Genomic DNA, 21,036 nt, shown 5'->3' with positions numbered 1-21,036 from the left:
CCTCGTGAAATGCCGAAACCCGGGATTGAACCAGGGACCTTTAGATCTTCAGTCTAACGCTCTCCCAACTGAGCTATTTCGGCCAAATACAACCACATCCATTGAGATATCCACTGTTTTCGATTACGTCGGGATTGACTCCATTTAAACACAGCCGCACAAGTCAGGATGGCTGAGTGGTCTGAGGCGCTGCTTTCAGCTCGCAGTCTTCACTGGATGCTTGGGATGGAATCCCACTTCTGCCAAGGGATCTTTTACCACCCAGGAACACACTCACACCTGTTCTGCCGACAAGGACAACACGAGTTGAGGACTGTGCTGACATGGAGCTGACAATCAATGTTGCAAGAAACACATCAATGCACATGTATTTAGTCTTTGATTAATTGACTTCAACATGTCATTCTTTAGTCCCTGTACCCTCGAAGCAACACTCAGCATAGTAGAGGCTGTAGCTCGGCGTTAGTGCGTGTAACTTCTATGTATCACACCTGGCCCTGACAGTGTGATTTTTGGCAACAGGCGGTCTATGACTTGATCCCGAGAAGTGAAAATGACGCACCCATGTGCGTCGCTGCAGTGTCGTCTTCTCCTTCACTATTCACAGTGGATGCGCTCTCACGCTGTTTCTGGGAGAAACTGTTGCTTGCGTTACGTGTCATCCATTGTCCAGCGCACTGTAGCTTCTTTCTCCTTCTCCTTGCCCATGTCATCCACATATTGTACCGTTGGGCAACGCTAGGAACAGCGTCGTAGCATGCTTTGAGACTCAAGGAACGACAGTGCAACTCTTTTCTTTCTGTGTTGCATTGTTTACATGTTGGTGTTGTGTGCCGTTGGGCAACGCTAGGAACAGCGTCGTAGCATGCTTTGAGACTCAAGGAACGACAGTGCAACTCTTTTCTTTCTGTGTTGCATTGTTTACTTGTTGGTGTTGTGTGCCGTTGGGCAACGCTAGGAACAGCGTCGTAGCATGCTTTCAGACTCAAGGAACGACAGTGCAACTCTTTTCTTTCTGTGTTGCATTGTTTACTTGTTGGTGTTGTGTGCCATTGGGTTACGCTAGGAACAGCGTCGTAGCATGCTTTGAGACTCAAGGAATGACAGTGCAACTCTTTTCTTTCTGTGTTGCATTGTTTGTTTGCTGTTGAAGGAAACACATGCTGGTGGTGGGGATGTAGCTCAGTGGTAGAGCGCATGCTTTGCATGTATGAGGTCCCGAGATCAATCCTCGGCATCTCCAGGATATCTTTTAATGTCTATGTTTCCCGGTTCAATCGGCGCAGTTCCCAACTTTCCCAGATGCAATTCGTGAATAGGATATGAGCAGAAGGAAAAAACGACAAGAGCCCACAGAGAATTACCAATTGTGTTCAGAAACAAGGCAGGCATCACCCCAGATGGGACTCGAACCCACAATCCCTGGCTTAGGAGGCCAGTGCCTTATCCATTAGGCCACTGGGGCTCAGTCAGGTAGTTTCTGAACATGAAAAAAAAAAAAAAAGCACGAAACAGTGCAATGAAGTGAATAGTTACAGGAATTGTCCCGTTGCAGGAGTCATTGCACAGCCTGCAGTGTAAAGTGAACAAGGAGCCTGTCGTTGATTTCGCCTAGAGTTGTATTTGCAAAAGGGCTTTGAATCAATTACCTTTGAATCGGAGCACAGTGCACTCTAGCTGCAAAATAGAAACGCACACGTGTGCAGTACATGGGCTCTTTGTGCTTTCTGAACATACTCCTCGTGAAATGCCGAAACCCGGGATTGAACCAGGGACCTTTAGATCTTCAGTCTAACGCTCTCCCAACTGAGCTATTTTGGCCAAATACAACCACATCCATTGTGATATCCACTGTTTTCGATTACGTCGGGATTGACTCCATTTAAACACAGCCGCACAAGTCAGGATGGCTGAGTGGTCTGAGGCGCTGCTTTCAGCTCGCAGTCTTCACTGGATGCTTGGGATGGAATCCCACTTCTGCCAAGGGATCTTTTACCACCCAGGAACACACTCACACCTGTTCTGCCGACAAGGACAACACGAGTTGAGGACTGTGCTGACATGGAGCTGACAATCAATGTTGCAAGAAACACATCAATGCACATGTATTTAGTCTTTGATTAATTGACTTCAACATGTCATTCTTTAGTCCCTGTACCCTCGAAGCAACACTCAGCATAGTAGAGGCTGTAGCTCGGCGTTAGTGCGTGTAACTTCTATGTATCACACCTGGCCCTGACAGTGTGATTTTTGGCAACAGGCGGTCTATGACTTGATCCCGAGAAGTGAAAATGACGCACCCATGTGCGTCGCTGCAATGTCGTCTTCTCCTTCACTATTCACAGTGGATGCGCTCACACGCTGTTTCTGGGAGAAACTGTTGCTTGCGTTACGTGTCATCCATTGTCCAGCGCACTGTAGCTTCTTTCTCCTTCTCCTTGCCCATGTCATCCACATATTGTACCGTTGGGCAACGCTAGGAACAGCGTCGTAGCATGCTTTGAGACTCAAGGAACGACAGTGCAACTCTTTTCTTTCTGTGTTGCATTGTTTACTTGTTGGTGTTGTGTGCCGTTGGGCAACGCTAGGAACAGCGTCGTAGCATGCTTTGAGACTCAAGGAACGACAGTGCAACTCTTTTCTTTCTGTGTTGCATTGTTTACTTGTTGGTGTTGTGTGCCGTTGGGCAACGCTAGGAACAGCGTCGTAGCATGCTTTGAGACTCAAGGAATGACAGTGCAACTCTTTTCTTTCTGTGTTGCATTGTTTGTTTGCTGTAGAAGGAAACACATGCAGGTGGTGGAGATGTAGCTCAGTGGTAGAGCGCATGCTTCGCATGTATGAGGTCCCGTGATCAATCCTCGGCATCTCCAGGATATCTTTTAATGTCTATGTTTCCCGGTTCAATCGGCGCAGTTCCCAACTTTCCCAGATGCAATTCGTGAATAGGATATGAGCAGAAGGAAAAAACGACAAGAGCCCACAGAGAATTACCAATTGTGTTCAGAAACAAGGCAGGCATCACCCCAGATGGGACTTGAACCCACAATCCCTGGCTTAGGAGGCCAGTGCCTTATCCATTAGGCCACTGGGGCTCAGTCAGGTAGTTTCTGAACATGAAAAAAAAAAAAAAAAAAAAAAAAAAAAAAAAAAAAAAAAAAAAGCACGAAACAGTGCAATGAAGTGAATAGTTACAGGAATTGTCCCATTGCAGGAGTCATTGCACAGCCTGCAGTGTAAAGTGAACAAGGAGCCTGTCGTTGATTTCGCCTAGAGTTGTATTTGCAAAAGGGCTTTGAATCAATTACCTTTGAATCGGAGCACAGTGCACTCTAGCTGCAAAATAGAAACGCACACGTGTGCAGTACATGGGCTCTTTGTGCTTTCTGAACATACTCGTCGTGAAATGCCGAAACCCGGGATTGAACCAGGGACCTTTAGATCTTCAGTCTAACGCTCTCACAACTGAGCTATTTCGGCCAAATACAACCACATCCATTGAGATATCCACTGTTTTCGATTACGTCGGGATTGACTCCATTTAAACACAGCCGCACAAGTCAGGATGGCTGAGTGGTCTGAGGCGCTGCTTTCAGCTCGCAGTCTTCACTGGATGCTTGGGATGGAATCCCACTTCTGCCAAGGGATCTTTTACCACCCAGGAACACACTCACACCTGTTCTGCCGACAAGGACAACACGAGTTGAGGACTGTGCTGACATGGAGCTGACAATCAATGTTGCAAGAAACACATCAATGCACATGTATTTAGTCTTTGATTAATTGACTTCAACATGTCATTCTTTAGTCCCTGTACCCTCGAAGCAACACTCAGCATAGTAGAGGCTGTAGCTCGGCGTTAGTGCGTGTAACTTCTATGTATCACACCTGGCCCTGACAGTGTGATTTTTGGCAACAGGCGGTCTATGACTTGATCCCGAGAAGTGAAAATGACGCACCCATGTGCGTCGCTGCAATGTCGTCTTCTCCTTCACTATTCACAGTGGATGCGCTCACACGCTGTTTCTGGGAGAAACTGTTGCTTGCGTTACGTGTCATCCATTGTCCAGCGCACTTTAGCTTCTTTCTCCTTCTCCTTGCCCATGTCATCCACATATTGTACCGTTGGGCAACGCTAGGAACAGCGTCGTAGCATGCTTTGAGACTCAAGGAACGACAGTGCAACTCTTTTCTTTCTGTGTTGCATTGTTTACTTGTTGGTGTTGTGTGCCGTTGGGCAACGCTAGGAACAGCGTCGTAGCATGCTTTGAGACTCAAGGAACGACAGTGCAACTCTTTTCTTTCTGTGTTGCATTGTTTACTTGTTGGTGTTGTGTGCCGTTGGGCAACGCTAGGAACAGCGTCGTAGCATGCTTTGAGACTCAAGGAACGACAGTGCAACTGTTTTCTTTCTGTGTTGCATTGTTTACTTGTTGGTGTTGTGTGCCATTGGGTTACGCTAGGAACAGCGTCGTAGCATGCTTTGAGACTCAAGGAATGACAGTGCAACTCTTTTCTTTCTGTGTTGCATTGTTTGTTTGCTGTTGAAGGAAACACATGCTGGTGGTGGGGATGTAGCTCAGTGGTAGAGCGCATGCTTTGCATGTATGAGGTCCCGAGATCAATCCTCGGCATCTCCAGGATATCTTTTAATGTCTATGTTTCCCGGTTCAATCGGCTCAATTCCCAACTTTCCCAGATGCAATTCGTGAATAGGATATGAGCAGAAGGAAAAAACGACAAGAACCCACAGAGAATTACCAATTGTGTGCAGAAACAAGGCAGACATCACCCCAGATGGGACTCGAACCCACAATCCCTGGCTTAAAGGCCAGTGCCTTATCCATTAGGCCACTGGGGCTCAGTCATGTAGTTTCTGAACATGAAAAAAAAAAAAAAAAAGCACGAAACAGTGCAATGAAGTGAATAGTTACAGGAATTGTCCCGTTGCAGGAGTCATTGCACAGCCTGCAGTGTAAAGTGAACAAGGAGCCTGTCATTGATTTCGCCTAGAGTTGTATTTGCAAAAGGGCTTTGAATCAATTACCTTTGAATCGGAGCACAGTGCACTCTAGCTGCAAAATAGAAACGCACACGTGTGCAGTACATGGGCTCTTTGTGCTTTCTGAACATACTCCTCGTGAAATGCCGAAACCCGGGATTGAACCAGGGACCTTTAGATCTTCAGTCTAACGCTCTCCCAACTGAGCTATTTCGGCCAAATACAACCACATCCATTGTGATATCCACTGTTTTCGATTACGTCGGGATTGACTCCATTTAAACACAGCCGCACAAGTCAGGATGGCTGAGTGGTCTGAGGCGCTGCTTTCAGCTCGCAGTCTTCACTGGATGCTTGGGATGGAATCCCACTTCTGCCAAGGGATCTTTTACCACCCAGGAACACACTCAGACCTGTTCTGCCGACAAGGACAACACGAGTTGAGGACTGTGCTGACATGGAGCTGACAATCAATGTTGCAAGAAACACATCAATGCACATGTATTTAGTCTTTGATTAATTGACTTCAACATGTCATTCTTTAGTCCCTGTACCCTCGAAGCAACACTCAGCATAGTAGAGGCTGTAGCTCGGCGTTAGTGCGTGTAACTTCTATGTATCACACCTGGCCCTGACAGTGTGATTTTTGGCAACAGGCGGTCTATGACTTGATCCCGAGAAGTGAAAATGACGCACCCATGTGCGTCGCTGCAATGTCGTCTTCTCCTTCACTATTCACAGTGGATGCGCTCACACGCTGTTTCTGGGAGAAACTGTTGCTTGCGTTACGTGTCATCCATTGTCCAGCGCACTGTAGCTTCTTTCTCCTTCTCCTTGCCCATGTCATCCACATATTGTACCGTTGGGCAACGCTAGGAACAGCGTCGTAGCATGCTTTGAGACTCAAGGATCGACAGTGCAACTCCTTTCTTTCTGTGTTGCATTGTTTACTTGTTGGTGTTGTGTGCCGTTGGGCAACGCTAGGAACAGCGTCGTAGCATGCTTTGAGACTCAAGGAACGACAGTGCAACTCTTTTCTTTCTGTGTTGCATTGTTTACTTGTTGGTGTTGTGTGCCGTTGGGCAACGCTAGGAACAGCGTCGTAGCATGCTTTGAGACTCAAGGAATGACAGTGCAACTCTTTTCTTTCTGTGTTGCATTGTTTGTTTGCTGTTGAAGGAAACACATGCTGGTGGTGGGGATGTAGCTCAGTGGTAGAGCGCATGCTTTGCATGTATGAGGTCCCGAGATCAATCCTCGGCATCTCCAGGATATCTTTTAATGTCTATGTTTCCCGGTTCAATCGGCTCAATTCCCAACTTTCCCAGATGCAATTCGTGAATAGGATATGAGCAGAAGGAAAAAACGACAAGAACCCACAGAGAATTACCAATTGTGTGCAGAAACAAGGCAGACATCACCCCAGATGGGACTCGAACCCACAATCCCTGGCTTAAAGGCCAGTGCCTTATCCATTAGGCCACTGGGGCTCAGTCAGGTAGTTTCTGAACATGAAAAAAAAAAAAAAAGCACGAAACAGTGCAATGAAGTGAATAGTTACAGGAATTGTCCCGTTGCAGGAGTCATTGCACAGCCTGCAGTGTAAAGTGAACAAGGAGCCTGTCGTTGATTTCGCCTAGAGTTGTATTTGCAAAAGGGCTTTGAATCAATTACCTTTGAATCGGAGCACAGTGCACTCTAGCTGCAAAATAGAAACGCACACGTGTGCAGTACATGGGCTCTTTGTGCTTTCTGAACATACTCCTCGTGAAATGCCGAAACCCGGGATTGAACCAGGGACCTTTAGATCTTCAGTCTAACGCTCTCCCAACTGAGCTATTTCGGCCAAATACAACCACATCCATTGTGATATCCACTGTTTTCGATTACGTCAGGATTGACTCCATTTAAACACAGCCGCACAAGTCAGGATGGCTGAGTGGTCTGAGGCGCTGCTTTCAGCTCGCAGTCTTCACTGGATGCTTGGGATGGAATCCCACTTCTGCCAAGGGATCTTTTACCACCCAGGAACACACTCACACCTGTTCTACCGACAAGGACAACACGAGGTGAGGACTGTGCTGACATGGAGCTGACAATCAATGTTGCAAGAAACACATCAATGCACATGTATTTAGTCTTTGATTAATTGACTTCAACATGTCATTCTTTAGTCCCTGTACCCTCGAAGCAACACTCAGCATAGTAGAGGCTGTAGCTCGGCGTTAGTGCGTGTAACTTCTATGTATCACACCTGGCCCTGACAGTGTGATTTTTGGCAACAGGCGGTCTATGACTTGATCCCGAGAAGTGAAAATGACGCACCCATGTGCGTCGCTGCAATGTCGTCTTCTCCTTCACTATTCACAGTGGATGCGCTCACACGCTGTTTCTGGGAGAAACTGTTGCTTGCGTTACGTGTCATCCATTGTCCAGCGCACTGTAGCTTCTTTCTCCTTCTCCTTGCCCATGTCATCCACATATTGTACCGTTGGGCAACGCTAGGAACAGCGTCGTAGCATGCTTTGAGACTCAAGGAACGACAGTGCAACTCCTTTCTTTCTGTGTTGCATTGTTTACTTGTTGGTGTTGTGTGCCGTTGGGCAACGCTAGGAACAGCGTCGTAGCATGCTTTGAGACTCAAGGAACGACAGTGCAACTCTTTTCTTTCTGTGTTGCATTGTTTACTTGTTGGTGTTGTGTGCCGTTGGGCAACGCTAGGAACAGCGTCGTAGCATGCTTTGAGACTCAAGGAATGACAGTGCAACTCTTTTCTTTCTGTGTTGCATTGTTTGTTTGCTGTAGAAGGAAACACATGCAGGTGGTGGGGATGTAGCTCAGTGGTAGAGCGCATGCTTCGCATGTATGAGGTCCCGTGATCAATCCTCGGCATCTCCAGGATATGTTTTAATGTCTATGTTTCCCGGTTCAATCGGCGCAGTTCCCAACTTTCCCAGATGCAATTCGTGAATAGGATATGAGCAGAAGGAAAAAACGACAAGAACCCACAGAGAATTACCAATTGTGTGCAGAAACAAGGCAGACATCACCCCAGATGGGACTCGAACCCACAATCCCTGGCTTAAAGGCCAGTGCCTTATCCATTAGGCCACTGGGGCTCAGTCAGGTAGTTTCTGAACATGAAAAAAAAAAAAAAAAGCACGAAACAGTGCAATGAAGTGAATAGTTACAGGAATTGTCCCGATGCAGGAGTCATTGCACAGCCTGCAGTGTAAAGTGAACAAGGAGCCTGTCGTTGATTTCGCCTAGAGTTGTATTTGCAAAAGGGCTTTGAATCAATTACCTTTGAATCGGAGCACAGTGCACTCTAGCTGCAAAATAGAAACGCACACGTGTGCAGTACATGGGCTCTTTGTGCTTTCTGAACATACTCCTCGTGAAATGCCGAAACCCGGGATTGAACCAGGGACCTTTAGATCTTCAGTCTAACGCTCTCCCAACTGAGCTATTTCGGCCAAATACAACCACATCCATTGTGATATCCACTGTTTTCGATTACGTCGGGATTGACTCCATTTAAACACAGCCGCACAAGTCAGGATGGCTGAGTGGTCTGAGGCGCTGCTTTCAGCTCGCAGTCTTCACTGGATGCTTGGGATGGAATCCCACTTCTGCCAAGGGATCTTTTACCACCCAGGAACACACTCACACCTGTTCTGCCGACAAGGACAACACGAGTTGAGGACTGTGCTGACATGGAGCTGACAATCAATGTTGCAAGAAACACATCAATGCACATGTATTTAGTCTTTGATTAATTGACTTCAACATGTCATTCTTTAGTCCCTGTACCCTCGAAGCAACACTCAGCATAGTAGAGGCTGTAGCTCGGCGTTAGTGCGTGTAACTTCTATGTATCACACCTGGCCCTGACAGTGTGATTTTTGGCAACAGGCGGTCTATGACTTGATCCCGAGAAGTGAAAATGACGCACCCATGTGCGTCGCTGCAATGTCGTCTTCTCCTTCACTATTCACAGTGGATGCGCTCACACGCTGTTTCTGGGAGAAACTGTTGCTTGCGTTATGTGTCATCCATTGTCCAGCGCACTGTAGCTTCTTTCTCCTTCTCCTTGCCCATGTCATCCACATATTGTACCGTTGGGCAACGCTAGGAACAGCGTCGTAGCATGCTTTGAGACTCAAGGAACGACAGTGCAACTCTTTTCGTTCTGTGTTGCATTGTTTACCTGTTGGTGTTGTGTGCCGTTGGGCAACGCTAGGAACAGCGTCGTAGCATGCTTTGAGACTCAAGGAACGACAGTGCAACTCTTTTCTTTCTGTGTTGCATTGTTTACTTGTTGGTGTTGTGTGCCATTGGGTTACGCTAGGAACAGCGTCGTAGCATGCTTTGAGACTCAAGGAATGACAGTGCAACTCTTATCTTTCTGTGTTGCATTGTTTACTTGTTGGTGTTGTGTGCCGTTGGCCAACGCTAGGAACAGCGTCGTAGCATGCTTTGAGACTCAAGGAACGACAGTGCAACTCTTTTCTTTCTGTGTTGCATTGTTTACTTGTTGGTGTTGTGTGCCGTTGGGCAACGCTAGGAACAGCGTCGTAGCATGCTTTCAGACTCAAGGAACGACAGTGCAACTCTTTTCTTTCTGTGTTGCATTGTTTACTTGTTGGTGTTGTGTGCCATTGGGTTACGCTAGGAACAGCGTCGTAGCATGCTTTGAGACTCAAGGAATGACAGTGCAACTCTTTTCTTTCTGTGTTGCATTGTTTGTTTGCTGTTGAAGGAAACACATGCTGGTGGTGGGGATGTAGCTCAGTGGTAGAGCGCATGCTTTGCATGTATGAGGTCCCGAGATCAATCCTCGGCATCTCCAGGATATCTTTTAATGTCTATGTTTCCCGGTTCAATCGGCGCAGTTCCCAACTTTCCCAGATGCAATTCGTGAATAGGATATGAGCAGAAGGAAAAAACGACAAGAGCCCACAGAGAATTACCAATTGTGTTCAGAAACAAGGCAGGCATCACCCCAGATGGGACTTGAACCCACAATCCCTGGCTTAGGAGGCCAGTGCCTTATCCATTAGGCCACTGGGGCTCAGTCAGGTAGTTTCTGAACATGAAAAAAAAAAAAAAAAAAATGCACGAAACAGTGCAATGAAGTGAATAGTTACAGGAATTGTCCCGTTGCAGGAGTCATTGCACAGCCTGCAGTGTAAAGTGAACAAGGAGCCTGTCGTTGATTTCGCCTAGAGTTGTATTTGCAAAAGGGCTTTGAATCAATTACCTTTGAATCGGAGCACAGTGCACTCTAGCTGCAAAATAGAAACGCACACGTGTGCAGTACATGGGCTCTTTGTGCTTTCTGAACATACTCCTCGTGAAATGCCGAAACCCGGGATTGAACCAGGGACCTTTAGATCTTCAGTCTAACGCTCTCCCAACTGAGCTATTTCGGCCAAATACAACCACATCCATTGTGATATCCACTGTTTTCGATTACGTCGGGATTGACTCCATTTAAACACAGCCGCACAAGTCAGGATGGCTGAGTGGTCTGAGGCGCTGCTTTCAGCTCGCAGTCTTCACTGGATGCTTGGGATGGAATCCCACTTCTGCCAAGGGATCTTTTACCACCCAGGAACACACTCACACCTGTTCTGCCGACAAGGACAACACGAGTTGAGGACTGTGCTGACATGGAGCTGACAATCAATGTTGCAAGAAACACATCAATGCACATGTATTTAGTCTTTGATTAATTGACTTCAACATGTCATTCTTTAGTCCCTGTACCCTCGAAGCAACACTCAGCATAGTAGAGGCTGTAGCTCGGCGTTAGTGCGTGTAACTTCTATGTATCACACCTGGCCCTGACAGTGTGATTTTTGGCAACAGGCGGTCTATGACTTGATCCCGAGAAGTGAAAATGACGCACCCATGTGCGTCGCTGCAATGTCGTCTTCTCCTTCACTATTCACAGTGGATGCGCTCACACGCTGTTTCTGGGAGAAACTGTTGCTTGCGTTACGTGTCATCCATTGTCCAGCGCACTGTAGCTTCTTTCTCCTTCTCCTTGCCCATGTCATCCACATATTGTACCGTTGGGCAACGCTAGGAACAGCGTCGTAGCATGCTTTGAGACTCAAGGAACGACAGTGCAACTCTTTTCTTTCTGTGTTGCATTGTTTACTTGTTGGTGTTGTGTGCCGTTGGGCAACGCTAGGAACAGCGTCGTAGCATGCTTTGAGACTCAAGGAACGACAGTGCAACTCTTTTCGTTCTGTGTTGCATTGTTTACTTGTTGGTGTTGTGTGCCATTGGGTTACGCTAGGAACAGCGTCGTAGCATGCTTTGAGACTCAAGGAATGACAGTGCAACTCTTTTCTTTCTGTGTTGCATTGTTTACTTGTTGGTGTTGTGTGCCGTTGGGCAACGCTAGGAACAGCGTCGTAGCATGCTTTCAGACTCAAGGAACGACAGTGCAACTCTTTTCTTTCTGTGTTGCATTGTTTACTTGTTGGTGTTGTGTGCCATTGGGTTACGCTAGGAACAGCGTCGTAGCATGCTTTGAGACTCAAGGAATGACAGTGCAACTCTTTTCTTTCTGTGTTGCATTGTTTGTTTGCTGTTGAAGGAAACACATGCTGGTGGTGGGGATGTAGCTCAGTGGTACAGCGCATGCTTTGCATGTATGAGGTCCCGAGATCAATCCTCGGCATCTCCAGGATATCTTTTAATGTCTATGTTTCCCGGTTCAATCGGCGCAGTTCCCAACTTTCCCAGATGCAATTCGTGAATAGGATATGAGCAGAAGGAAAAAACGACAAGAGCCCACAGAGAATTACCAATTGTGTTCAGAAACAAGGCAGGCATCACCCCAGATGGGACTTGAACCCACAATCCCTGGCTTAGGAGGCCAGTGCCTTATCCATTAGGCCACTGGGGCTCAGTCAGGTAGTTTCTGAACATGAAAAAAAAAAAAAAAGCACGAAACAGTGCAATGAAGTGAATAGTTACAGGAATTGTCCCATTGCAGGAGTCATTGCACAGCCTGCAGTGTAAAGTGAACAAGGAGCCTGTCGTTGATTTCGCCTAGAGTTGTATTTGCAAAAGGGCTTTGAATCAATTACCTTTGAATCGGAGCACAGTGCACTCTAGCTGCAAAATAGAAACGCACACGTGTGCAGTACATGGGCTCTTTGTGCTTTCTGAACATACTCCTCGTGAAATGCCGAAACCCGGGATTGATCCAGGGACCTTTAGATCTTCAGTCTAACGCTCTCCCAACTGAGCTATTTCGGCCAAATACAACCACATCCATTGTGATATCCACTGTTTTCGATTACGTCGGGATTGACTCCATTTAAACACAGCCGCACAAGTCAGGATGGCTGAGTGGTCTGAGGCGCTGCTTTCAGCTCGCAGTCTTCACTGGATGCTTGGGATGGAATCCCACTTCTGCCAAGGGATCTTTTACCACCCAGGAACACACTCACACCTGTTCTGCCGACAAGGACAACACGAGTTGAGGACTGTGCTGACATGGAGCTGACAATCAATGTTGCAAGAAACACATCAATGCACATGTATTTAGTCTTTGATTAATTGACTTCAACATGTCATTCTTTAGTCCCTGTACCCTCGAAGCAACACTCAGCATAGTAGAGGCTGTAGCTCGGCGTTAGTGCGTGTAACTTCTATGTATCACACCTGGCCCTGACAGTGTGATTTTTGGCAACAGGCGGTCTATGACTTGATCCCGAGAAGTGAAAATGACGCACCCATGTGCGTCGCTGCAATGTCGTCTTCTCCTTCACTATTCACAGTGGATGCGCTCACACGCTGTTTCTGGGAGAAACTGTTGCTTGCGTTACGTGTCATCCATTGTCCAGCGCACTGTAGCTTCTTTCTCCTTCTCCTTGCCCATGTCATCCACATATTGTACCGTTGGGCAACGCTAGGAACAGCGTCGTAGCATGCTTTGAGACTCAAGGAACGACAGTGCAACTCTTTTCTTTCTGTGTTGCATTGTTTACTTGTTGGTGTTGTGTGCCGTTGGGCAACGCTAGGAACAGCGTCGTAGCATGCTTTGAGACTCAAGGAATGACAGTGCAACTCTTTTCTTTCTGTGTTGCATTGTTTGTTTGCTGTAGAAGGAAACACATGCAGGTGGTGGGGATGTAGCTCAGTGGTAGAGCGCATGCTTCGCATGTATGAGGTCCCGTGATCAATCCTCGGCATCTCCAGGATATCTTTTAATGTCTATGTTTCCCGGTTCAATCGGCGCAGTTCCCAACTTTCCCAGATGCAATTCGTGAATAGGATATGAGCAGAAGGAAAAAACGACAAGAACCCACAGAGAATTACCAATTGTGTGCAGAAACAAGGCAGACATCACCCCAGATGGGACTCGAACCCACAATCCCTGGCTTAAAGGCCAGTGCCTTATCCATTAGGCCACTGGGGCTCAGTCAGGTAGTTTCTGAACATGAAAAAAAAAAAAAAAAGCACGAAACAGTGCAATGAAGTGAATAGTTACAGGAATTGTCCCGTTGCAGGAGTCATTGCACAGCCTGCAGTGTAAAGTGAACAAGGAGCCTGTCGTTGATTTCGCCTAGAGTTGTATTTGCAAAAGGGCTTTGAATCAATTACCTTTGAATCGGAGCACAGTGCACTCTAGCTGCAAAATAGAAACGCACACGTGTGCAGTACATGGGCTCTTTGTGCTTTCTGAACATACTCGTCGTGAAATGCCGAAACCCGGGATTGAACCAGGGACCTTTAGATCTTCAGTCTAACGCTCTCCCAACTGAGCTATTTCGGCCAAATACAACCACATCCATTGTGATATCCACTGTTTTCGATTACGTCGGGATTGACTCCATTTAAACACAGCCGCACAAGTCAGGATGGCTGAGTGGTCTGAGGCGCTGCTTTCAGCTCGCAGTCTTCACTGGATGCTTGGGATGGAATCCCACTTCTGCCAAGGGATCTTTTACCACCCAGGAACACACTCACACCTGTTCTGCCGACAAGGACAACACGAGTTGAGGACTGTGCTGACATGGAGCTGACAATCAATGTTGCAAGAAACACATCAATGCACATGTATTTAGTCTTTGATTAATTGACTTCAACATGTCATTCTTTAGTCCCTGTACCCTCGAAGCAACACTCAGCATAGTAGAGGCTGTAGCTCGGCGTTAGTGCGTGTAACTTCTATGTATCACACCTGGCCCTGACAGTGTGATTTTTGGCACCAGGCGGTCTATGACTTGATCCCGAGAAGTGAAAATGACGCACCCATGTGCGTCGCTGCAATGTCGTCTTCTCCTTCACTATTCACAGTGGATGCGCTCTCACGCTGTTTCTGGGAGAAACTGTTGCTTGCGTTACGTGTCATCCATTGTCCAGCGCACTGTAGCTTCTTTCTCCTTCTCCTTGCCCATGTCATCCACATATTGTACCGTTGGGCAACGCTAGGAACAGCGTCGTAGCATGCTTTGAGACTCAAGGAACGACAGTGCAACTCCTTTCTTTCTGTGTTGCATTGTTTACTTGTTGGTGTTGTGTGCCGTTGGGCAACGCTAGGAACAGCGTCGTAGCATGCTTTGAGACTCAAGGAACGACAGTGCAACTCTTTTCTTTCTGTGTTGCATTGTTTACTTGTTGGTGTTGTGTGCCGTTGGGCAACGCTAGGAACAGCGTCGTAGCATGCTTTCAGACTCAAGGAATGACAGTGCAACTCTTTTCTTTCTGTGTTGCATTGTTTGTTTGCTGTTGAAGGAAACACATGCAGGTGGTGGGGATGTAGCTCAGTGGTAGAGCGCATGCTTCGCATGTATGAGGTCCCGAGATCAATCCTCGGCATCTCCAGGATATCTTTTAATGTCTATGTTTCCCGGTTCAATCGGCGCAGTTCCCAACTTTCCCAGATGCAATTCGTGAATAGGATATGAGCAGAAGGAAAAAACGACAAGAGCCCACAGAGAATTACCAATTGTGTTCAGAAACAAGGCAGGCATCACCCCAGATGGGACTCGAACCCACAATCCCTGGCTTAGGAGGCCAGTGCCTTATCCATTAGGCCACTGGGGCTCAGTCAGGTAGTTTCTGAACATGAAAAAAAAAAAAAAAAAAATGCACGAAACAGTGCAATGAAGTGAATAGTTACAGGAATTGTCCCGTTGCAGGAGTCATTGCACAGCCTGCAGTGTAAAGTGAACAAGGAGCCTGTCGTTGATTTCGCCTAGAGTTGTATTTGCAAAAGGGCTTTGAATCAATTACCTTTGAATCGGAGCACAGTGCACTCTAGCTGCAAAATAGAAACGCACACGTGTGCAGTACATGGGCTCTTTGTGCTTTCTGAACATACTCGTCGTGAAATGCCGAAACCCGGGATTGAACCAGGGACCTTTAGATCTTCAGTCTAACGCTCTCCCAACTGAGCTATTTCGGCCAAATACAACCACATCCATTGTGATATCCACTGTTTTCGATTACGTCGGGATTGACTCCATTTATACACAGCCGCACAAGTCAGGATGGCTGAGTGGTCTGAGGCGCTGCTTTCAGCTCGCAGTCTTCACTGGATGCTTGGGATGGAATCCCACTTCTGCCAAGGGATCTTTTACCACCCAGGAACACACTCACACCTGTTCTGCCGACAAGGACAACACGAGTTGAGGACTGTGCTGACATGGAGCTGACAATCAATGTTGCAAGAAACACATCAATGCACATGTATTTAGTCTTTGATTAATTGACTTCAACATGTCATTCTTTAGTCCCTGTACCCTCGAAGCAACACTCAGCATAGTAGAGGCTGTAGCTCGGCGTTAGTGCGTGTAACTTCTATGTATCACACCTGGCCCTGACAGTGTGATTTTTGGCACCAGGCGGTCTATGACTTGATCCCGAGAAGTGAAAATGACGCACCCATGTGCGTCGCTGCAATGTCGTCTTCTCCTTCACTATTCACAGTGGATGCGCTCACACGCTGTTTCTGGGAGAAACTGTTGCTTGCGTTACGTGTCATCCATTGTCCAGCGCACTGTAGCTTCTTTCTCCTTCTCCTTGCCCATGTCATCCACATATTGTACCGTTGGGCAACGCTAGGAACAGCGTCGTAGCATGCTTTGAGACTCAAGGAACGACAGTGCAACTCTTTTCTTTCTGTGTTGCATTGTTTACTTGTTGGTGTTGTGTGCCGTTGGGCAACGCTAGGAACAGCGTCGTAGCATGCTTTGAGACTCAAGGAATGACAGTGCAACTCTTTTCTTTCTGTGTTGCATTGTTTGTTTGCTGTTGAAGGAAACACATGCAGGTGGTGGGGATGTAGCTCAGTGGTAGAGCGCATGCTTTGCATGTATGAGGTCCCGACATCAATCCTCGGCATCTCCAGGATATCTTTTAATGTCTATGTTTCCCGGTTCAATCGGCGCAGTTCCCAACTTTCCCAGATGCAATTCGTGAATAGGATATGAGCAGAAGGAAAAAAACGACAAGAGCCCACAGAGAATTACCAATTGTGTGCAGAAACAAGGCAGGCATCACCCCAGATGGGACTCTAACCCACAATCCCTGGCTTAGGAGGCCAGTGCCTTATCCATTAGGCCACTGGGGCTCAGTCAGGTAGTTTCTGAACATGAAAAAAAAAAAAAATGCACGAAACAGTGCAATGAAGTGAATAGTTACAGGAATTGTCCCGTTGCAGGAGTCATTGCACAGCCTGCAGTGTAAAGTGAACAAGGAGCCTGTCGTTGATTTCGCCTAGAGTTGTATTTGCAAAAGGGCTTTGAATCAATTACCTTTGAATCGGAGCACAGTGCACTCTAGCTGCAAAATAGAAACGCACACGTGTGCAGTACATGGGCTCTTTGTGCTTTCTGAACATACTCATCGTGAAATGCCGAAACCCGGGATTGAACCAGGGACCTTTAGATCTTCAGTCTAACGCTCTCCCAACTGAGCTATTTCGGCCAAATACAACCACATCCATTGTGATATCCACTGTTTTCGATTACGTCGGGATTGACTCCATTTAAACACAGCCGCACAAGTCAGGATGGCTGAGTGGTCTGAGGCGCTGCTTTCAGCTCGCAGTCTTCACTGGATGCTTGGGATGGAATCCCACTTCTGCCAAGGGATCTTTTACCACCCAGGAACACACTCACACCTGTTCTGCCGACAAGGACAACACGAGTTGAGGACTGTGCTGACATGGAGCTGACAATCAATGTTGCAAGAAACACATCAATGCACATGTATTTAGTCTTTGATTAATTGACTTCAACATGTCATTCTTTAGTCCCTGTACCCTCGAAGCAACACTCAGCATAGTAGAGGCTGTAGCTCGGCGTTAGTGCGTGTAACTTCTATGTATCACACCTGGCCCTGACAGTGTGATTTTTGGCAACAGGCGGTCTATGACTTGATCCCGAGAAGTGAAAATGACGCACCCATGTGCGTCGCTGCAATGTCGTCTTCTCCTTCACTATTCACAGTGGATGCGCTCACACGCTGTTTCTGGGAGAAACTGTTGCTTGCGTTACGTGTCATCCATTGTCCAGCGCACAGTAGCTTCTTTCTCCTTCTCCTTGCCCATGTCATCCACATATTGTACCGTTGGGCAACGCTAGGAACAGCGTCGTAGCATGCTTTGAGACTCAAGGAACGACAGTGCAACTCTTTTCTTTCTGTGTTGCATTGTTTACCTGTTGGTGTTGTGTGCCGTAGGGCAACGCTAGGAACAGCGTCGTAGCATGCTTTGAGACTCAAGGAACGACAGTGCAACTCTTTTCTTTCTGTGTTGCATTGTTTACTTGTTGGTGTTGTGTGCCGTTGGGCAACGCTAGGAACAGCGTCGTAGCATGCTTTGAGACTCAAGGAACGACAGTGCAACTCTTTTCTTTCTGTGTTGCATTGTTTACTTGTTGGTGTTGTGTGCCGTTGGGCAACGCTAGGAACAGCGTCGTAGCATGCTTTGAGACTCAAGGAACGACAGTGCAACTCTTTTCTTTCTGTGTTGCATTGTTTACTTGTTGGTGTTGTGTGCCGTTGGGCAACGCTAGGAACAGCGTCGTAGCATGCTTTGAGACTCAAGGAACGACAGTGCAACTCTTTTCTTTCTGTGTTGCATTGTTTACTTGTTGGTGTTGTGTGCCATTGGGTTACGCTAGGAACAGCGTCGTAGCATGCTTTGAGACTCAAGGAATGACAGTGCAACTCTTTTCTTTCTGTGTTGCATTGTTTGTTTGCTGTAGAAGGAAACACATGCAGGTGGTGGGGATGTAGCTCAGTGGTAGAGCGCATGCTTCGCATGTATGAGGTCCCGAGATCAATCCTCGGCATCTCCAGGATATCTTTTAATGTCTATGTTTCCCGGTTCAATCGGCGCAGTTCCCAACTTTCCCAGATGCAATTCGTGAATAGGATATGAGCAGAAGGAAAAAACGACAAGAGCCCACAGAGAATTACCAATTGTGTTCAGAAACAAGGCAGGCATCACCCCAGATGGGACTCGAACCCACAATCCCTGGCTTAGGAGGCCAGTGCCTTATCCATTAGGCCACTGGGGCTCAGTCAGGTAGTTTCTGAACATGAAAAAAAAAAAAAAAAGCACGAAACAGTGCAATGAAGTGAATAGTTACAGGAATTGTCCCGTTGCAGGAGTCATTGCACAGCCTGCAGTGTAAAGTGAACAAGGAGCCTGTCATTGATTTCGCCTAGAGTTGTATTTGCAAAAGGGCTTTGAATCAATTACCTTTGAATCGGAGCACAGTGCACTCTAGCTGCAAAATAGAAACGCACACGTGTGCAGTACATGGGCTCTTTGTGCTTTCTGAACATACTCGTCGTGAAATGCCGAAACCCGGGATTGAACCAGGGACCTTTAGATCTTCAGTCTAACGCTCTCCCAACTGAGCTATTTCGGCCAAATACAACCACATCCATTGTGATATCCACTGTTTTCGATTACGTCGGGATTGACTCCATTTAAACACAGCCGCACAAGTCAGGATGGCTGAGTGGTCTGAGGCGCTGCTTTCAGCTCGCAGTCTTCACTGGATGCTTGGGATGGAATCCCACTTCTGCCAAGGGATCTTTTACCACCCAGGAACACACTCACACCTGTTCTGCCGACAAGGACAACACGAGTTGAGGACTGTGCTGACATGGAGCTGACAATCAATGTTGCAAGAAACACATCAATGCACATGTATTTAGTCTTTGATTAATTGACTTCAACATGTCATTCTTTAGTCCCTGTACCCTCGAAGCAACACTCAGCATAGTAGAGGCTGTAGCTCGGCGTTAGTGCGTGTAACTTCTATGTATCACACCTGGCCCTGACAGTGTGATTTTTGGCAACAGGCGGTCTATGACTTGATCCCGAGAAGTGAAAATGACGCACCCATGTGCGTCGCTGCAATGTCGTCTTCTCCTTCACTATTCACAGTGGATGCGCTCTCACGCTGTTTCTGGGAGAAACTGTTGCTTGCGTTACGTGTCATCCATTGTCCAGCGCACTGTAGCTTCTTTCTCCTTCTCCTTGCCCATGTCATCCACATATTGTACCGTTGGGCAACGCTAGGAACAGCGTCGTAGCATGCTTTGAGACTCAAGGAACGACAGTGCAACTCTTTTCTTTCTGTGTTGCATTGTTTACATGTTGGTGTTGTGTGCCGTTGGGCAACGCTAGGAACAGCGTCGTAGCATGCTTTGAGACTCAAGGAACGACAGTGCAACTCTTTTCTTTCTGTGTTGCATTGTTTACTTGTTGGTGTTGTGTGCCGTTGGGCAACGCTAGGAACAGCGTCGTAGCATGCTTTGAGACTCAAGGAACGACAGTGCAACTCTTTTCGTTCTGTGTTGCATTGTTTACTTGTTGGTGTTGTGTGCCATTGGGTTACGCTAGGAACAGCGTCGTAGCATGCTTTGAGACTCAAGGAATGACAGTGCAACTCTTTTCTTTCTGTGTTGCATTGTTTGTTTGCTGTTGAAGGAAACACATGCTGGTGGTGGGGATGTAGCTCAGTGGTAGAGTGCATGCTTCGCATGTATGAGGTCCCGAGATCAATCCTCGGCATCTCCAGGATATCTTTTAATGTCTATGTTTCCCGGTTCAATCGGCGCAGTTCCCAACTTTCCCAGATGCAATTCGTGAATAGGATATGAGCAGAAGGAAAAAAACGACAAGAGCCCACAGAGAATTACCAATTGTGTGCAGAAACAAGGCAGGCATCACCCCAGATGGGACTCTAACCCACAATCCCTGGCTTAGGAGGCCAGTGCCTTATCCATTAGGCCACTGGGGCTCAGTCAGGTAGTTTCTGAACATGAAAAAAAAAAAAAAGCACGAAACAGTGCAATGAAGTGAATAGTTACAGGAATTGTCCCGTTGCAGGAGTCATTGCACAGCCTGCAGTGTAAAGTGAACAAGGAGCCTGTCGTTGATTTCGCCTAGAGTTGTATTTGCAAAAGGGCTTTGAATCAATTACCTTTGAATCGGAGCACAGTGCACTCTAGCTGCAAAATAGAAACGCACACGTGTGCAGTACATGGGCTCTTTGTGCTTTCTGAACATACTCCTCGTGAAATGCCGAAACCCGGGATTGAACCAGGGACCTTTAGATCTTCAGTCTAACGCTCTCCCAACTGAGCTATTTCGGCCAAATACAACCACATCCATTGTGATATCCACTGTTTTCGATTACGTCGGGATTGACTCCATTTAAACACAGCCGCACAAGTCAGGATGGCTGAGTGGTCTGAGGCGCTGCTTTCAGCTCGCAGTCTTCACTGGATGCTTGGGATGGAATCCCACTTCTGCCAAGGGATCTTTTACCACCCAGGAACACACTCACACCTGTTCTGCCGACAAGGACAACACGAGTTGAGGACTGTGCTGACATGGAGCTGACAATCAATGTTGCAAGAAACACATCAATGCACATGTATTTAGTCTTTGATTAATTGACTTCAACATGTCATTCTTTAGTCCCTGTACCCTCGAAGCAACACTCAGCATAGTAGAGGCTGTAGCTCGGCGT

At 47.1% G+C, this 21,036-nt stretch overlaps 33 non-coding genes across 33 annotated transcripts; 12 read left to right on the top strand and 21 right to left on the bottom strand.

Moving 5' to 3' along the window:
• Positions 1 to 10: 10 nt before the first annotated feature.
• On the bottom strand, positions 11 to 83 carry trnaf-gaa (transfer RNA phenylalanine (anticodon GAA)). Its single transcript has one exon. It is a non-coding gene; the product is annotated as a tRNA-Phe (tRNA).
• Positions 84 to 1,171: 1,088 nt separating this feature from the next.
• On the top strand, positions 1,172 to 1,243 carry trnaa-ugc (transfer RNA alanine (anticodon UGC)). The gene has a single exon. It is a non-coding gene; the product is annotated as a tRNA-Ala (tRNA).
• Positions 1,244 to 1,392: 149 nt separating this feature from the next.
• trnar-ccu (transfer RNA arginine (anticodon CCU)) lies at positions 1,393 to 1,465 on the bottom strand. Its single transcript has one exon. It is a non-coding gene; the product is annotated as a tRNA-Arg (tRNA).
• Positions 1,466 to 1,748: 283 nt separating this feature from the next.
• Positions 1,749 to 1,821, bottom strand: trnaf-gaa (transfer RNA phenylalanine (anticodon GAA)). Its single transcript has one exon. It is a non-coding gene; the product is annotated as a tRNA-Phe (tRNA).
• A 980-nt stretch (positions 1,822 to 2,801) lies between these two features.
• trnaa-cgc (transfer RNA alanine (anticodon CGC)) lies at positions 2,802 to 2,873 on the top strand. Its single transcript has one exon. It is a non-coding gene; the product is annotated as a tRNA-Ala (tRNA).
• Positions 2,874 to 3,022: 149 nt separating this feature from the next.
• Positions 3,023 to 3,095, bottom strand: trnar-ccu (transfer RNA arginine (anticodon CCU)). The gene has a single exon. It is a non-coding gene; the product is annotated as a tRNA-Arg (tRNA).
• Positions 3,096 to 3,407: 312 nt separating this feature from the next.
• trnaf-gaa (transfer RNA phenylalanine (anticodon GAA)) lies at positions 3,408 to 3,480 on the bottom strand. Its single transcript has one exon. It is a non-coding gene; the product is annotated as a tRNA-Phe (tRNA).
• Positions 3,481 to 4,568: 1,088 nt separating this feature from the next.
• Positions 4,569 to 4,640, top strand: trnaa-ugc (transfer RNA alanine (anticodon UGC)). The gene has a single exon. It is a non-coding gene; the product is annotated as a tRNA-Ala (tRNA).
• A 506-nt stretch (positions 4,641 to 5,146) lies between these two features.
• Positions 5,147 to 5,219, bottom strand: trnaf-gaa (transfer RNA phenylalanine (anticodon GAA)). The gene has a single exon. It is a non-coding gene; the product is annotated as a tRNA-Phe (tRNA).
• Positions 5,220 to 6,199: 980 nt separating this feature from the next.
• On the top strand, positions 6,200 to 6,271 carry trnaa-ugc (transfer RNA alanine (anticodon UGC)). The gene has a single exon. It is a non-coding gene; the product is annotated as a tRNA-Ala (tRNA).
• Positions 6,272 to 6,775: 504 nt separating this feature from the next.
• Positions 6,776 to 6,848, bottom strand: trnaf-gaa (transfer RNA phenylalanine (anticodon GAA)). The gene has a single exon. It is a non-coding gene; the product is annotated as a tRNA-Phe (tRNA).
• Positions 6,849 to 7,828: 980 nt separating this feature from the next.
• On the top strand, positions 7,829 to 7,900 carry trnaa-cgc (transfer RNA alanine (anticodon CGC)). Its single transcript has one exon. It is a non-coding gene; the product is annotated as a tRNA-Ala (tRNA).
• Positions 7,901 to 8,405: 505 nt separating this feature from the next.
• On the bottom strand, positions 8,406 to 8,478 carry trnaf-gaa (transfer RNA phenylalanine (anticodon GAA)). The gene has a single exon. It is a non-coding gene; the product is annotated as a tRNA-Phe (tRNA).
• A 1,304-nt stretch (positions 8,479 to 9,782) lies between these two features.
• On the top strand, positions 9,783 to 9,854 carry trnaa-ugc (transfer RNA alanine (anticodon UGC)). The gene has a single exon. It is a non-coding gene; the product is annotated as a tRNA-Ala (tRNA).
• A 149-nt stretch (positions 9,855 to 10,003) lies between these two features.
• Positions 10,004 to 10,076, bottom strand: trnar-ccu (transfer RNA arginine (anticodon CCU)). Its single transcript has one exon. It is a non-coding gene; the product is annotated as a tRNA-Arg (tRNA).
• A 288-nt stretch (positions 10,077 to 10,364) lies between these two features.
• On the bottom strand, positions 10,365 to 10,437 carry trnaf-gaa (transfer RNA phenylalanine (anticodon GAA)). The gene has a single exon. It is a non-coding gene; the product is annotated as a tRNA-Phe (tRNA).
• A 1,196-nt stretch (positions 10,438 to 11,633) lies between these two features.
• Positions 11,634 to 11,705, top strand: trnaa-ugc (transfer RNA alanine (anticodon UGC)). The gene has a single exon. It is a non-coding gene; the product is annotated as a tRNA-Ala (tRNA).
• Positions 11,706 to 11,854: 149 nt separating this feature from the next.
• On the bottom strand, positions 11,855 to 11,927 carry trnar-ccu (transfer RNA arginine (anticodon CCU)). Its single transcript has one exon. It is a non-coding gene; the product is annotated as a tRNA-Arg (tRNA).
• A 283-nt stretch (positions 11,928 to 12,210) lies between these two features.
• Positions 12,211 to 12,283, bottom strand: trnaf-gaa (transfer RNA phenylalanine (anticodon GAA)). The gene has a single exon. It is a non-coding gene; the product is annotated as a tRNA-Phe (tRNA).
• An 872-nt stretch (positions 12,284 to 13,155) lies between these two features.
• trnaa-cgc (transfer RNA alanine (anticodon CGC)) lies at positions 13,156 to 13,227 on the top strand. Its single transcript has one exon. It is a non-coding gene; the product is annotated as a tRNA-Ala (tRNA).
• A 505-nt stretch (positions 13,228 to 13,732) lies between these two features.
• On the bottom strand, positions 13,733 to 13,805 carry trnaf-gaa (transfer RNA phenylalanine (anticodon GAA)). The gene has a single exon. It is a non-coding gene; the product is annotated as a tRNA-Phe (tRNA).
• Positions 13,806 to 14,785: 980 nt separating this feature from the next.
• Positions 14,786 to 14,857, top strand: trnaa-cgc (transfer RNA alanine (anticodon CGC)). The gene has a single exon. It is a non-coding gene; the product is annotated as a tRNA-Ala (tRNA).
• Positions 14,858 to 15,006: 149 nt separating this feature from the next.
• On the bottom strand, positions 15,007 to 15,079 carry trnar-ccu (transfer RNA arginine (anticodon CCU)). Its single transcript has one exon. It is a non-coding gene; the product is annotated as a tRNA-Arg (tRNA).
• Positions 15,080 to 15,367: 288 nt separating this feature from the next.
• On the bottom strand, positions 15,368 to 15,440 carry trnaf-gaa (transfer RNA phenylalanine (anticodon GAA)). Its single transcript has one exon. It is a non-coding gene; the product is annotated as a tRNA-Phe (tRNA).
• An 872-nt stretch (positions 15,441 to 16,312) lies between these two features.
• On the top strand, positions 16,313 to 16,384 carry trnaa-ugc (transfer RNA alanine (anticodon UGC)). The gene has a single exon. It is a non-coding gene; the product is annotated as a tRNA-Ala (tRNA).
• A 150-nt stretch (positions 16,385 to 16,534) lies between these two features.
• On the bottom strand, positions 16,535 to 16,607 carry trnar-ccu (transfer RNA arginine (anticodon CCU)). Its single transcript has one exon. It is a non-coding gene; the product is annotated as a tRNA-Arg (tRNA).
• A 283-nt stretch (positions 16,608 to 16,890) lies between these two features.
• trnaf-gaa (transfer RNA phenylalanine (anticodon GAA)) lies at positions 16,891 to 16,963 on the bottom strand. The gene has a single exon. It is a non-coding gene; the product is annotated as a tRNA-Phe (tRNA).
• A 1,304-nt stretch (positions 16,964 to 18,267) lies between these two features.
• trnaa-cgc (transfer RNA alanine (anticodon CGC)) lies at positions 18,268 to 18,339 on the top strand. Its single transcript has one exon. It is a non-coding gene; the product is annotated as a tRNA-Ala (tRNA).
• Positions 18,340 to 18,488: 149 nt separating this feature from the next.
• trnar-ccu (transfer RNA arginine (anticodon CCU)) lies at positions 18,489 to 18,561 on the bottom strand. The gene has a single exon. It is a non-coding gene; the product is annotated as a tRNA-Arg (tRNA).
• Positions 18,562 to 18,845: 284 nt separating this feature from the next.
• On the bottom strand, positions 18,846 to 18,918 carry trnaf-gaa (transfer RNA phenylalanine (anticodon GAA)). Its single transcript has one exon. It is a non-coding gene; the product is annotated as a tRNA-Phe (tRNA).
• Positions 18,919 to 20,006: 1,088 nt separating this feature from the next.
• trnaa-cgc (transfer RNA alanine (anticodon CGC)) lies at positions 20,007 to 20,078 on the top strand. The gene has a single exon. It is a non-coding gene; the product is annotated as a tRNA-Ala (tRNA).
• A 150-nt stretch (positions 20,079 to 20,228) lies between these two features.
• On the bottom strand, positions 20,229 to 20,301 carry trnar-ccu (transfer RNA arginine (anticodon CCU)). The gene has a single exon. It is a non-coding gene; the product is annotated as a tRNA-Arg (tRNA).
• A 282-nt stretch (positions 20,302 to 20,583) lies between these two features.
• Positions 20,584 to 20,656, bottom strand: trnaf-gaa (transfer RNA phenylalanine (anticodon GAA)). Its single transcript has one exon. It is a non-coding gene; the product is annotated as a tRNA-Phe (tRNA).
• Between the last annotated feature and the right edge of the window lie 380 nt (positions 20,657 to 21,036).

The sequence above is a fragment of the Amia ocellicauda genome, chromosome 14 (assembly GCF_036373705.1).
Source record: "Amia ocellicauda isolate fAmiCal2 chromosome 14, fAmiCal2.hap1, whole genome shotgun sequence".
Lineage (NCBI taxonomy): Eukaryota > Metazoa > Chordata > Actinopteri > Amiiformes > Amiidae > Amia > Amia ocellicauda.
The sequence above is the reverse complement of the archived record's forward strand: the minus strand, read 5'-3'. Positions and strand labels throughout refer to the sequence as shown.